Source organism: Elephantulus edwardii, unplaced genomic scaffold, assembly GCF_000299155.1.
Source record: "Elephantulus edwardii isolate Elephantulus edwardi_28Jun2011 unplaced genomic scaffold, EleEdw1.0 scaffold00002, whole genome shotgun sequence".
NCBI lineage: Eukaryota > Metazoa > Chordata > Mammalia > Macroscelidea > Macroscelididae > Elephantulus > Elephantulus edwardii.
In genome coordinates this window covers 16,456,648-16,472,759 of record NW_006399752.1, presented here as the reverse complement: position 1 = coordinate 16,472,759, position 16,112 = coordinate 16,456,648, and the positions used below count along the sequence as shown (strand labels likewise).

Below are 16,112 nucleotides of genomic sequence, written 5' to 3'. Positions count from 1 at the left end.
AGAGTGTTGACTGTGGAGCCAATTTCTTATGACATACCTTAGCTTTTTTTTTCTTGAGACCATTTGGTACTAAATAATATGGAAGGTGCGTAGTGAAAAGACGAGGAGATAGACTATTGGTAAAATCCACATTATGCAAATTATACTCAAGAAAAGGAATTAAATCAAATGTCGATTTCTGTGAAGTGTTGTTCCGGTGGTCCTCATAATATATCAAGCTTAGTATCTGCTGAGTCCAAATTGTACCTGTAAAAATAAATCATCTTACTTTCAACTCTGAATTAATATCTTGTAGTAAATGCAGACATTCACACAAATTATCCTGTACCCCTTTAATCGTTCTACACATGTCCATTAATTTGTCTGTTGTTAAGTGTCCCCTAGTCAACCACAGCTCACAGTAGGCCTTTAAACAATAGATCTGAGCTTTACCCTTTCCTGTGCCATGCTCAAAACTACTATTACAGTCACTGTATTAGTTATTCTGGATCTTCCTCTAATGTCCAAAGTATGGGAGACAAAATTTCACCATCCTTGCCTCTCAGAAGCACCATTTTGTACTTCTTCCAAGACAAACTTGTTTCATCTTTTGACTGACCATTGGATGTTCAGTACTTTTCTCTCAAAGGACAATACAAAGGCATCAAAGAAAGCCACTGAAACACCATGGCTGGGATCAGTCACATATCCATTTTCACTGACATTATGCTTATAATCTGCACAACACAGGCATTAGTTTAGTCCTCACCAACCTTGATGCCACATTTTTCTTCACATAGTCCAGTTTCTTGAATTATATCTTCAACCTACAGATTGTATAGGTATGGAAAAAGGATACTCCTTGATGCATACCTTTCCTGATTTTAAATCATACAGCATTCTCTTATTCTGTCAGGCAGAAGATTTTTGGCATATTGGATTTAATTTCAGCCAAGATCCTCCTAATATCAGCAATGATATCCCTTATGCCATGACTTCTTCTAAATTTGACTTGAATTCCTGAAAGTTCTCTGTTGATACTTTGATGTTCTAGATGTTTTTAAATAATCTTCAGAAAAAATGACCTCTATCTTACACGGACATTTGATAACAAACAGTATTAAAGAAGGTTGCCTTAACCCTAAGTAAATAGCAAACAAAAATCATTCACAGCACTGAATACTAGTATCACTAATATTTAAGCTATTCTTGAAATTAAAAAACTAAAACAAAGCACTCATTGTTTTATCCAGTAGTCTCTATCATTGCTTTTATGATAAATATTCCAGAGATAGGTTTTATTTCACTTTGCATTGATGTTAATAAAATTGCTACATATGTGTCCAAATACATCTTCAAATTAAACACCAGGGTGTGTGTTGTTCCACATTGTTGTTGCAATGTGCTGTCTATTCGACTATTACTAATAGTGACCCTATACACAATAGCTCTGAACTCGGTTCTATCCTGAGGCAATCTCACTGTCTCTGACACACCTACCATCATTACCACAGATACTGTGTCATCTCATCTGGGTCTTCCTTCCTCTCCTGCACTGTCCCTCCACCCTTCCAATAATGATGTCCTTCTCCAAGTACTTGTAACTCCTGGCAACATGCCCAAAGTATGTGAGACAGAGCCTGAAAATCTTTACCTCCAAGGAGCAGCTTGGTTTCACCCTCTCCAAGACATGCATGTTAGTTCTCTTTGCAGACCATGGTATGTTCAATACTCTTCTCTAGCTCAATACATCAAAGGCATCAACTCTTCTTCTGTCATCCTTAGCCATTGTTCAGCTCTCTGTTGCATAGCAAGTAGCTGTAAAGACCATGGCCTGGATCAAACACACCTTAATCTCTAGACTGACTTTGTTGCTCTTCAGCACTCTGAAAAATTTCCCGACAGCTGATTTTCCTAATGCAATTCGTCTTTTGATTTCTTTTTTTCTTAAAAAAAATTTTTTTGTTTGGTTTTTTTAAATTTTTTTCTCTTTTGATTTCTTGACTGCTGGTGCTGAGAGTGTTGATGTGGAAACTGTTGCTGTTGACTGCCTTCAAGTTAAGCATGACCCATAGCGACCCAATGAACAAAATGCTTGAAGCCTCTCTAAGACTATCAACATTTATGCACGTTCATAGGGTTTCTGGAGGCATGTTATTTAGGAAATGGAAGCCACTCCTGCTTCCAATGTAGAAACTAGTAAGCTGAAATTGTTAATTACCTCAATCTCTTCATCTATCATGGTGCTGCCAATTGGCCAATTGGTGAGAATCTTAATTTTCTTAATGTTGAGCTTCAAATTCATAATGCAGACTACGGTCTTTTACTGACTGTAGGCCAACTGACTGGAAGAAATCCCTATTTATGCCCAGGGCAAACACAAGAGATCTGACAGAGTGCGAAAATTATCAAATGATATCACTAGTATCACACACAAGCAAAATCTTGTGAAGCTCATCCAAAATCAACTGGAACAGTACATCGACAAAAACAACCAGAAATAAAAGTCAGGTATAGAAGAGACCATGGCACTAGGAACTTCATTTCCAGTATCAAATGTATCTTAGAGGAATGCAGGAAGTTCCAGAGGAATGTCTATCTATTTTTCACTGACTATGCAAAGGCTTTTGACTGTGTGGATCATAACAAATCATGGCTAACATTGAGGAGAATGGAAATCCCAGAACATCTGACAGTAGTCATTTGATACTTATACTTGGACCAGGAAGCAGTCATCTGAACAGAGCAATGAAACATTGCCTGATTCAAAATCAAGAGAAGAGTGTGTCAGGGATGCATCCTGTCTCGATATCTTTTCTATCCGTATGCAGAACAGATCATTGGAGAGGCTGGACTTTTTAAAGAGAAATGTGGCCTCAGGATTGGAAGTAGTCTCATCAACAAACTGAGTTAAGCAGATGATACAGCCTCGCTTGCTGAAACTGAGGAGGACCTCATGCATTTACTGCAAAGGGTCAGGGACTGTAATCTGCAATATTGTTTCATTTTAGCTTCCTTGTAAAACTAAATTAAGAAACTATTTTGCTTTACAAAGGATTGAAGCTGACAGCAAATATTCAAACATTGTGGCAAATATCAATTCAAATAGTTGAAATCAGGGCTGTTGAATGAATTCAAACTCATAATAACCCTATAGAATGAAGTAAAAGTACCCCACAGGGCTTCCAAGGCAGTAATCTCCCCCTTCCTTTTACTTTTATATTTTATTTATTCACCTCCTACATATTTCTGCTTCTCCCCTTGCACTTCTCCCTCTACTTGTTCTTACTTTTTATTTGTTCTTTCTCATTTTACGTTAAAATTAGTTAAAAACTCTGTTAACTGCTTTTTTTATTTCAGGGTGCTATGGTTTTTCTTATTCCATAGTAATATTGATTCAGAGCTAGAATTGGAAAATCTTTGAAAATACATCATTAAAAATCTTGGTTAGCAGAAGATCTAAACTATACAATCAGCCAACTCGACCTTGTGGATATATTCAGGGTACTGTACCCAACTAAAACTCAATTCACTTTCTTCTCAAGTACTCACGGTACATATTCCAGAATAATCACATATTAGGATAAAAGAGATCCCGGATAAGTCTGATTTCAAAACCTACTACACAGCAGTGGTAACCAAGACAGCATGGGACTGGTACAAGGACAAGGTACATAGGCTCAAGGAACAGAATTGAGAATCTAGAATTAGACCTAGCTATCGATGGTCAACTGATATTCGACAAGGAAATAAAGCCTATCAAATGGGGAAATGATAACCTCTTCAACAAATTATGCTGCCAAAACTGGACTGCTACCTGTAGAAAGCTAAAACAGAATCCACATCTCACATCATACACAAAAATCAACTCAAGTGGATCAGAGACCTAGGAATAAAGCCAAAAATAATATAGCTCATAAAAGTCAAACTGAGAACAAGCTTAGAAGGACTAGTTTAAAGTACAGAGAGACTGTCAAATACAGCCAGAAATGCACAATCTGAAGAGTATGAGACTTTCTAAAGATTAAATTCCTATGTGCATCGAGAATATTTTCTAACAGAGTAAAAAGACAATCTACTGACTGGGAAAAAAATATTTGCCAATACCATTTCAGACAAGGGTCTCATAACAAAAGTTTACCAAATCCTGCAGGACCTCCACAAGAAAAAGACAGATCACACAATTACAGAATGGGCAAAAGACATGGAAAGAATGTTCACAGAGAAATATATTCAGATGGTCAACAGACATGAAGAAATGCTCAAAAATCACTGGCAATAAGAAAAATGCAAATCAAAACCATAATGAGATATAATCTCACTCCAGTATCAAATAAAGTTTAACAGCTCAGTAAGTAATAAATGTTGGATAGGATGTGGTGAGATAGGAACTCTTATACACTGTTGGTGGGATTGTAAAATGGAACAACCATTCTGGTAGGAAGTATGACATTTCCTCAAAGAGCTAAGCACAGAAATTCCATATGACCCAGCTATTGACCTGCTTTAAATATGCCCCAAGAAAATGAGAGATGAGGCACAGAGATTTGAACACCAATGTTCATAGCAGTGTTATTCACCATTGCAAGAACATGGAAACAGCCCCAAATATCCAACCACAATTGAACAGATTGAGAAATCATAGTACATTCACAAGATGAAATACTACATAGCATGCTGGAGCAATGATTTTGAAAATTACTACCTAACTTGGGAGGGTCTGGAGAGCATTGTGCTATGTGAACTAACTCGGTCCCATAAGGACAAATACTGTATAAAACCGTGATTGTAGAAATAGATAACTTGTAAAACATGTATGAGGATCCAAGGTGGGGGAGTAGAAGCAAAGGGGTGAGGATGGGCAGGGAGTAATCATTAGATCACAAAATTTGATGGGTAGAGGGAGGGGTGGGTAAAGGAAATGGGGAAAGCCCAGTGTGAAAAAATAATGTATATGAACTTTGTAAGTAGACTAGTATAAAAGAAAAATTTTACTTAAAAAATAAGGAAGTCAATTGGTCTTTAGTCTTTAGTATAATAAACAATGAGCTCAGATATTGGCTGAGTGATTACACTGAAGGCTACTACAAACAGTTTCTGGCAAATCATTTTGTTTCATCAAAATAACACAAAAGGAGCTTTTCTTTTATTAGCTTTCATTCTATTGTAATTTTCATTGTACAATTTCATAGTATTACTGATTTTCACCAAAGATAAAAGTATTATCAGGTAATTCTTCAAGGGAAATAATTGGAAATATGGAATCAATACTAAGTTAACTGCTGTGTCCTGAATATTAAGATCCCTACCCCAGGAGTCCCCTGTAAGTCATTGTTGTTGTTGTTAAGTGCCATAGCGACCCTATGAAGGAGAGTCCTAGGTGCCTTTCATTCTCTCTCCAGGTTCATAGGGTTTCTGGAGGCAAGCTATTATGGAAGTGGATGCCACACCTCCCTCCAATGTTAGTCATTAGCATCTGTGAAACTGTGACAATTAATTGTTATCTTGAATATAGGACACATATCAAATACTTGTTAGATTTTTTTACTTCTTTTTTTTCTTTTTCTACTAGTTTATTTATAAAATTCTAATACATTGTTTTAAAGAACAAATTCTTTCAATTTGCCTCACCTCCCCACCCATCAAATTGTACAACCCCATGATTAATCCCTCTCCCCATGCACATCCTCAACCCTCTGCTTACAACTTCTCCCACCCGTCTTGGACCATTATACTCATTCTACAAAAATGGTTTTATACAAACAGGGTGAAAAGAAAACCTACAGACTGGGAGTAAAACATTTGGTAATAACATCCCAGAGGAGAGTCTTATAACAAAAGTTTATATAATACTCCTGGACCTCCACAAGAAAAAGACAGATAGCCCAATTGCAAAATGGCCAAAAGACATGGAAAGAATTTTCACAAAGGAACATATTTGAATGGCAAACAGACACATGAAGAAATGCTCCAAATCATTGGCAATAAGAGACATCAAATCAAGACTACAATGAGGTACCATCTCACTCCAGTAGCAGGGGCAAAGTTTAACAGGACAGCGAGTAATAAATGTTGGAGAGAATGTGGCAAGAAAAGAACTCTTGTACATTGTTGGTGGGATTTTAAAATGGTACAACCAATCTGGAAGGCAGTTTAGGTGCTTCTGCAAAAAGCTGAACATAGAAATTCCATATGTCCCAGCTATTCTACTACTTGGAATATGTACCCAGAGAAAACAAGAACTGAGGCACAAGCTGAGATTTGTTCACCAATGTTCATAGCAGCATTATTCACCATAACAACAACACAGAAACAGCCCAAATGTCCAACCGCAAATGAATGAACTGAGAAATAATGGTACATTCACACAGTGGAATACTGTGCAGCACTCCTTAGATTTTAATGATGGGAAATTTAACAATTAGAACAATAAGACAGAATGGCTTCCTCAAGTTGTTTAAATAAACATCAATAATATAATGTGTTATATTAAAACAATTTTTATTTTTATATAATATATACATTATTATTATTTGTTTATATTTTTATTTTTATTTACTGTTTAGTTATGTTTACTTATTTAAGCTTTTCCCTATACTCTTATGCATATCAAAGAGCTCAAGGCTAATCTAATACCTGAGAGAATTTATTCTATTTATTTATGTTTTCTGAGCTTTGGACTGCTCTTGGTTTAAAAATAAGCCTATGTGGCGTATGCTTCTCCCTGCCTCCTTCTTCTGTCTCTGTAAACACTGTTTATATTTGAAAGCTCACAAGCCCCTTCCCTGTTCAGGAGGCATTCAGCATTGCCTACCTAGCAAGAAACACTTTCTTGTCTAAATGTGAATTCACTTTCACGTACACGGTAGATGCTCACAAACAGCCAGTTTTTCCAGAAGACTGACCATGAATTGGTAGCAGATGCTAAGTACAGTGGCACTCATCGTATTATTGTCTACTGTAGTGTATGTTTGAAATTTGCAGTACTAAAAAAATTTAAAATTTGTCATCACTAGGTAAGAATTAGTTGGAGATTGGCAGTCTCAGGTTGTTTAACCATAAAATGTAACTATGAAAAGTGTTGTAGTTTATTTAAAAAGTAAGGTAATGTTGAATAGAGCACTGGTGGCCTAGTAACAAGAAGCTGCACTGCAATTCTGAAGGTACCCGGTTTGAATCCGTAAGCTGTTTTGCAGGGGAAGGATGGGCAATCTTCTCCTCTGCAATTAACTGACTCTGAAAACCTGCCAGAGGGTCAGGTATGGGTCGGGTGCAACTCGATGGTACACAAGAACAATGTTTACTATATAATATATTTAATAGAGATATTTTATTATTTATTAATATATTTTATTTATAAATATGCATATATATATTATATATATATCACTGTTGTTGGGTACCATTAGGTTAGAACCAACTCATACCTGTTACCCAGTGGCTTTTTAAAGGCAGTGAATTGGAGATTGCCCATCTTTCTTCTGCAGAGCAACTCGTCGATTTGAACTGCATGCCTGCCTGTATGTTGGTAGTGTAATTCCTTACCACTAAGCCACAAAAGCATAATATATATCATAATTATATTCTTTTTAAATTATGTGTTATTATAGTCTGTCATATATAAGCAGATTACAAACCTCTAAAATGTAAATATCTAAGGATGCAAAGGCAGAACAGTATGCAAAGATAGCAAAGTAATACACTGGAAAGTACCTTTATTTGCTTTCATGACTAAACCATTTACTGTGAATTTGCTTGTGGACACTTTACCACGAACAAATGTAAAGTTGTATATGAGAGTTTACCTACTTCATATTTACTGCTCTAGTCTACATCAACGACTGTAAAAATTCAAGTTACATCTCCCAAGTCTCTTCCTATGCTAAACAGGTATAACTGTCAGCAAAAAATTCTTTCACTGCCTTGTATGATTCATTTCATCACTTACTGGTACTAAGAAATGGTCTTCATAAACAAAAAAGAAAGACAAAAAGAAATCTATACAATAGACCATAATGATTAGAGGCTTCTAATTTAGAACTCAGCTACCATAGAATATTTCTCAAGAAAATGAAACTGATTGAAAGATTAACTTTTATGGGAGATAGGGTTAATTAATTTAAAAGTCACCATTTGGAAATAGGAAGGTTTGGGAACAAAAATTAACCTAGGAAATTAAAAAACACCATGCTCAGTTTTTAAATAACTGAGTTTAGTAAATTATATTCACAGATTTTATTATAGATTTGTTACTTTTTTTTAATTTAGGTTGTTTATTTTTCATTTCAGTGAACATCTACAGAGATTTTGGGATTCCATTCATTCATTGTTAAAGTCAAGGTGTCAAGTGTAACTGCTATCAACAAGTTTGTGTATAACTTTCTAGACTTTTACATTCATATAGTCTTTTCTAAAACACACGTTGTTGTTGTTGTCGTTATTGTTGTTGTTGTGAATGTATCATCAAGTTAGAACTGACCTATAGCTGACCCTCCAGTGGATTTTCAGAGGCAACAAAGGAGATTGCCCTTCTTTCTCCCATACCTACAATTCTACATTTTCCTTTCTCAAAAGCAACTGTATTACATGGATATGAAGTGGTTTCAGTTCATATTATTTCTATAATCAATAGTAGATAACCCTTTATTCCCATCCAAGTGGTTGTGGTCGATATAATATTTTTCATCCTGAAGATACATGTATGTGTCCTTACTATTTATGTAGTTAACTTCCAGCCACATATGTCTTTATATTGTTATAAGTTTTGTTTGTTTTAAGGAAAAGCAGTTCTTCTTTTATTCTTTCCCTGTGATGGTTTTAAAGAGTCCAAATAAAGTTCTTCAAGCTGTCACTGGAGTGTGGAAGTAGTACAGGCAGATGTGTTAGGGAACATGGATCTGGGCATAGATTCTGGACTATTATGATGAACAGAGATGTCGTGGCTGGGGACTGTGTTCCCAAGGCTCTTCCTGCTACTCTGTCTGAAGAGGAAGCAGTGCTGGACACAGTAAGTTTCCTTCTCGTCCACTTCTGGCTCTGCACTCATCACTATTTCATTTGCTGCAGCAGCCACCAGTCAATCCTCCAGCCACAGCAGTGACAGTAGCAGTAATGAGGATAATCAGAAGTGGGCTCCTACAAGCTTGTAATATATTGCTTGAATAATGGTTAATTACATAAAGTCCTTTGTCATAGAATTCATTGTGACATTAAGCAGCTCATATTATACTTTTAACCATAAGGTATACCTAGAAATACACTGATCACCCTAGGACCACAAAACAACCCTCATTCCAACTTTAGTAGTTTAAGTCACTGCTTGAGGTCACCGAGATGCAGACCCTATCCACCAGTATCCCATATAGTACGAAGAACACTAATGTAAGGACTAGGTACAAGGGTGGTGACTACAAAATATGATAGGGTCCTACTCCTGCTGCTACAAAAGGGTTTGTTGTGTTTTTTTTTTAATTCAGCCTCCGAGTCTTACAAGAACAGTACATGAAGCTTTTCTAATTGCTCTGGAAAGAGCTGCAAGTAAAAGCCAGAATGAATCGAGTTAAATGAGACACCAGCAATGTTTGCTTCCAGCCCTTCCTAAGTGCTATTATGCTATTTGCCTGCTTCAGGCTAGTCCTATTTTAAGCCTGTTATCTCATTTTCATTAAAGTGAAATATTACATTTCAATGACATTATTTACTTACTGTGACATTGAATTTCCCCTTCTCTCTCTTGTATTTATGTCTTGTTCTTGGTTTTAAATTTATCTTTTATTTGTTTTGCTGTTGGATATATAGTTTTCTGTAACTATGTAGAAGATTCCCATTATCAGGTTAAGGAAATTCCTTTTTCTTTCAAGTTTCTATTCATTTGCATTATGAATGGATGTCAGTTCAACCCCAGGGGTATGAATGAACCAAGCCAGAGGAGGGTTTCAGAGCTAAAAGGATGAACTTTGCCAGAGTATCCCCATATCTTGAGTGCAGACCATTGCACCGAGGAAACTAATCTTGGCCACCTGGACCAAGATTATCCAGTCGTTCATCACCCCTGAGACACTAATTCTGCTGCATTAACACAGCATACAAATCATTCCAAAATGGACCAAAATCTCCAAACTGAGCAGTTATTTCAACACTTCACAAAATGGAGGAAGATGGCTCACAGAGCAGTTAGCAGATGGCCTGGTGGTAAGAAACTGCACTGTAATCCCAAAGGCACATGGTAAGAACCTACCAGCTTCTCCATGGGGTGGGATAGGCAATCTCCTCTCACATGATTTACTGCCTGTGAAAACCCGTTGAAGTGTCAGGTGTGGGTCATGACAAAGGCAACATTATGACTACAAGAAGGAGTTCTGGGGGCTTAAAGGTAAGGAATTGTGCATATTCAAATCTACCAACAGCTCCTCTAGAGAAAGGTATGCAGCCTAATGCGCTTACGTGCCTCTGAAAACCTCTTGGAGGGTCAGCTATGTCACACAACCTATATTTTTGTGCTAGTAAACAATGTTTAAAGAATAAGCTTTGAGAGTAAAACATCTGAAGCCATCTTTTCCTTCAAAATTATTTCCTTTTTTATGTTCTTTATTTTTTTTCAATATACCGATTACATCTGTAGAAAGAGTCGCTGGACAAGCTCAATACCAGCTGTGAAAACTAGGCCTGATGCTGATTGTGGAACAGACCATAACTAGTTTTATTCAACTTAAAGCTGAAGCTATGGAAAATTAAATCAAATCCATGGGAACCAAAATATGACCTTGAGACTATCCCACCTGAATTTCAGAGAAAGAACAGGTTTGAGGCCTTGAACACCAATAAGCAAAGACCAGAATAATTGTGGGAGGATATCAAGAGTATCATCCAGAAAGAGTTAAAAAGGTCATTACAAAGGCAGAGGAGGAAAAAAAGGCCAAAATGAGTGTAAAAAAAAATTCTGAATATTGAACTAGAGTGCCATGAAGCCAAAGCAGAAGAAAGAATTCAAGATATTAAACAGCTGAACATAAGATTCCCAAAGGCAGTGTGGAAAGAAAAAGTCAAATATTACAATGAAATATGCAAGGAGCTGGAGTCAGAAAATTAAAAGGGCCAAGCTCACTCAGCATTACTTAAAATCAAGGAACTAAGAACAAATTCAAATCTTGAGTTGCTATACTTAATGATGCTTTGGGCACAATATTAAATGATCCAGGAAGTATGGAAAGAGTACACAGAGTCACTGTACCAAAAAGAATTAGCAAAAGAATTAGCAGACACAGAAGAATTTCATGAAACAACATGTGAGCAAAATCCTATGGTGATGAATGAAGAAGTTCAAGCTGCTTTGAAAGAATTGGGGGGGGGAAGGCCCCAGGAATAGATGGTATACCAATTGACATATTTCAACTAAAAAATGCTGCCCTAGTTGTGCTCATCAACCTGCGCCAAGAAATCTGGTGGACAACCACTTGGCCAACTGACTGAAGAGATCTATATCTGTTCCCATTCCAAAGAAAGGTAACCCGGTAACCCAACAGAGTGTGGAAATTTTCAAACAATGTCACTGATATCACATGCAAGCAAGGTTCTGATGAAGATTATCCAAAACAACTGGAAGAACACATCAACAGGGAACTGCCAGAAGTGCAGGCTGGGTTTAAAAGGGATCATGACACTAGGGATATTGTAACTAATGTTAGATGGATCTTGGCTGAAAGCAGGGAGTACCAGAGGAATGTCTATATGTGTTTTATTGATTATGCAAAGGCGTTTGCCTGTGTGGATCACAACAAACTGTGGGTAACTATGAGGAAAAATGGGAATCCCAGAGGGTCATACTAATGCGAAACCCATACTTGGACCAGGAGGTAGTCACTAGAACACAGCAAGGAAACATGGCATGGTTCAAAATTTGGAAGGGTGTGCATCAGGGATGTGTCCCATCTCCATACCTTTTCAATCTATATCCAGAACAGATTATCCGGGAGGTTGGGCTCTATGAGGAGAAATGTACCATCAGTATTGGAGGAAGATTCATCAACAATATGTGTTATGCAGATAACACAACACTGCTTGCTGAAACTGAAGAGGACCTGAAGTGCTTGCTGCAGAAGGTAAAAACCTGCAACTTTCAATATGGATTGAGGCTAAATATCAAGAAGACAAAGATTCTCACCATGGGTCTATTGACTGCATCAGGATGGATGGTGAAGAGATTGAGATTATTCACAGTTTTAGTTTCTTTGGCTTCACAGTCAACACCCTTGGCACCAGCAACCAGGAAATTAAAAAATATATTGTGATGACAAAGTCAGCTGTTAGGGACCTCTCCAGAGTACTGAAGAGAAATGGTGTCACTCTGGAGACTGAGGTGCACCTGATACAGCTCATGGTCTTTGCAATCACTTGCTATGCATCAGAGAGCTGAACAAAGACTAGGGATGATAGAAGAAGAATTGATGCCTTTGAGCTGTGGTGCTGGAGAAGAGTATTGAATATACCCTGGAGAGGGTTAAACCAGGCTGCTTCTTGGAGGCAAGGATTCTGAAGCTTCATTTAACATACTTTGGACATGTTGCAAGGAGGGACCAGTCCTTAGAGACGGATGTCATGCTTGGAAGGGTAAAAGGTAAGAACAGGGGAGGAAGACCTTCTATGAGGTGGTTTAATTCAGTGATTGGAGTAATGGGGGTGGGTGTGTCAGAGACTGAGATTGGCACAGAACACAGCAGGGTTTAGGGCTGTTGTACATAGGGTCACTATTAATTGCAGATGACTTGAAAACACATAACAGCAATCATTAACCACATAGTTAAATATATAAGAGATGGTTTTAGCAATTACTTGCTATGTGTCAGAGAGCTGGACAATGACTAGGCATGATGCCTCTGAGCTGTGGTGCTGTAGAAGAGCATTGAATATATCATGGACTGACAAAAGAAAAAATAGACTCATCCTAAAGAGGGTGAAACTAGGCTGCTCCTTAGAGGCAAGAATTCTGAGGCTTCATCTGGCATACTTTGGGCATGTTGCAAGGAGGAATTGGTCCTTGGAAAGGGACATTGTGCTTGGATAAGAGGAGGGACGGAGAAAGAGAGGGAGACTATCGATGAGATGGATTGATACAGTGACTGGGGTAGTGAGGGTAGGTAGGTGTATTAGAGACAGTAAAGTTGACACAGGATAGAGCAGGTTTCAGAACTATTGTGCATAGGGCCGCTATGAGTCACAAGCAACTCAATGGCATATAACAACAAAAATAGTTAAACATGCTAATTAGTGTAAGTCCAAACCTCTTGGGAATTTATTCTGACTTCAAATTTACTACTAGTAAAAACTCAACAAGTTTCTCATATATTTTTCTCCCATTATCAGTTCAAGTCAATGGACTATGATTTGCAAAGTATTTCTGTCTGACTAAATATTTGATTTCTTTATATTTTGCATTAGAGCAAGAATAAAGTGGGTTACATCACAGCAATCTGAGTTTTATTGGCATTTTTTCTGTTCTTCAACGATGTCTAAATATAGGTTGAGCTGCTATTCATATCTGGTGCTAGAGAGGTATATTTCTATACACATGTTAACACAAAAGAGTAAGACAGATAACAGTAGGTCTAATATTCAAACTTACCAGATTTTGGATATGTGATTAGGAAAACATCATCATCTCTAATTTCAAAATCCTCTAGATTTTCTAGTATACTCATATCAAGCAAAGGATAATGAAAATAATAGCCTTTAAACTTCAATAAATACGTTTCTGGGTCTTCCATAATTACCCACCTACAAGTAAAAATACAAAATTATCTTCCAACCTACAAGTAAAAATAAAAAATTATCTTCCAGTTCTTAGTATTTTATGATCATATGTAGCACATACTAAATCCTTAATGTGCCTGCCATCATTTTAATGTCTATATCAAATTTACTTATTTAACAAAGTAAACATCTTATAAATATTAAAGCACGTAATATTCATAGGAACTCAGTGAATTAAGTATTATTATAACTACTATCCTAAAGATAAAAAAATGATATTAAAAAAAAAGTTAAGTAGCTGTCCTTAAAACCTAATGAGTGAGGAATTTCCATATGTTCAAACACAGAGATGAAGAAATGAAGCCAGGGAGAGGTTAAGCAAATTGCTCAAAGCCACCCAGTCAACAGAAAAAAAACAAAAACAAAGAATTTATACAAAAAGTTTGACCACAGAGTTTACGCTTTTAATTATGTCAAAACAGAGTTACTGGGTTTTAAAATATATGACATCAGTCTTGAGACTAGATGTGTTCGATCCAGGCCATGGATCAATTACATACTATGGATCAGAGAGTTGGATAATGACTAAGGATGACAGAAGAATTGATGCCTTTGAATTGTGGTGTTGGAAAAAGTATTGAACATACCATGGTCTGCAAGGAGGATCAATTGCTCTGGTTTGGTGATGGTGAAAAACCAAGTTTCTCCTTGGAGGCTAGGATTTTGAAACTCGGTCTCACATATTTTAGTCACTTGACCAGGAGGCACCAGTCCTTGGAGAAGGACATGATGCTTGGAAGGGTGGAAGGACAGAGCAGGAGAGGAAGATTTCAGATAAGACGGATAGGCATAACTGGGATGATGGAATTAGGTATGTCAGATTCAGTGAGACTGGCTCAAGAGAGGGCAGGTTTCAGAGCTGATGTACATGAGATCACTATGATTATAGGCAACTCAACTGCACATAACAAAAACAAAATTTATATTTTACATTATTTTCATTGATATAGAAAGAGGAGGTTCTTTAATGAATGCAGTTTTCATCAGTTCTTTTCTATAAATTAATCTACTGTGTCTGATAGAAGCTTTTAAAACTTTGAGATGTGTTACAGTATGCCAAATGATTTGTAGGAAATGGTCTGCATGGATAATTACAATTGGTTTTCTTTTTTAAAGTTGCCTAGAGACAGTTTCTAGATATTGCATGGTAATTGTGATAATTTACAACAAAAATTCTTAAAATAATAACTATCATATCAACCTAAGTGTGAAATGCAATATAAAAAAAAAGGGAAAAACAGCTAAAAATATATCTGTTCAACAGGGACTAGGAAAGCAGTTTTTGTAATTAGCTTTGTCTCAGAAATCTATTCCTGAATGTTACGAATGAGGATTCCCAAAATTTTAACAATATTAGGTTAGGATCAGCAAATAAATTAGACTCTTTAGTTAATTTTTAATATTTGTATACATACAGATATCAATTATTTTTTAAAACCTGTAAATATACCTTCACTAATTTGTATCTCAATAAACACTACACTCATTTATAAACAACCTAATTTATACAAACTGTGAGTTATTTCTGACATGACAGCACACAACACCACCACAATTTTAAAATAGTGTTAGCAGTTCAAGAGGGAACTGCCAGAAATTTTAGCAAAATTCAAAAGAGGGTACTGAATGAAGAACATCATAACTGATGTCAATTAGAAATAAACCACACAGTAAATATCAGAGATATGTTTATATGCTGTGGTGTTAGCTTAAAAGTTGGCTTTTTTTAGCCCCCTCTGGTTTCCAGCTACCTTACCTGCAAACACAGTGTCTTGCAAATCATTGAAAGTTGTGGGACTAGGATAAGAGAGGAGTGCTTCCCACATTGGGTATAAGATATGAGGGAGACTGGAGCAAGACCCTGGTGAAAGCAAGGCCCTGGTGGTAATGGTGGTAGAAAGACTGTTATGGAGAAACTGGGGCATGGTGTAATCAGAAGAACCCTGAGATAAAGGCCACTGTTAAAAGTTCTACTATTCTTCCTGGATTTTGTTGTAGTTAAGTGCTGCTGAGTCGCCTGCAACTTATAGCAACCCTATGTACTACAACCTAAAACCTGCTCTATCCTGTGCCAGTCTCACTGTCTCTGACACACCCTCCCATTACTCCAGTCACTTAATCAATCCGCCTCATAGAGGGTCTTCCTCTCCTGTTCTGTCCCTCCACCTCCCAAGCATGACGTCCCTCTCCAAGGACTGGTTCCTCCTTGCAACAAGTCCAAAGTATGTCAGACAAAACTTCAGAATCCTGGCCTCCAAGGAGCAGCCTGATTTAACACTCTCCAGGATGAACTTGTTCATTTTTTAGCATTCCATTATACACTCAAT

At 37.0% G+C, this 16,112-nt stretch overlaps 1 pseudogene; it reads right to left on the bottom strand.

Annotated features, from left to right (window-relative positions):
- Window positions 1–15,611, bottom strand: part of LOC102870030 — a 25,910-nt pseudogene extending 10,299 nt beyond the window's left edge.
- Between the last annotated feature and the right edge of the window lie 501 nt (window positions 15,612–16,112).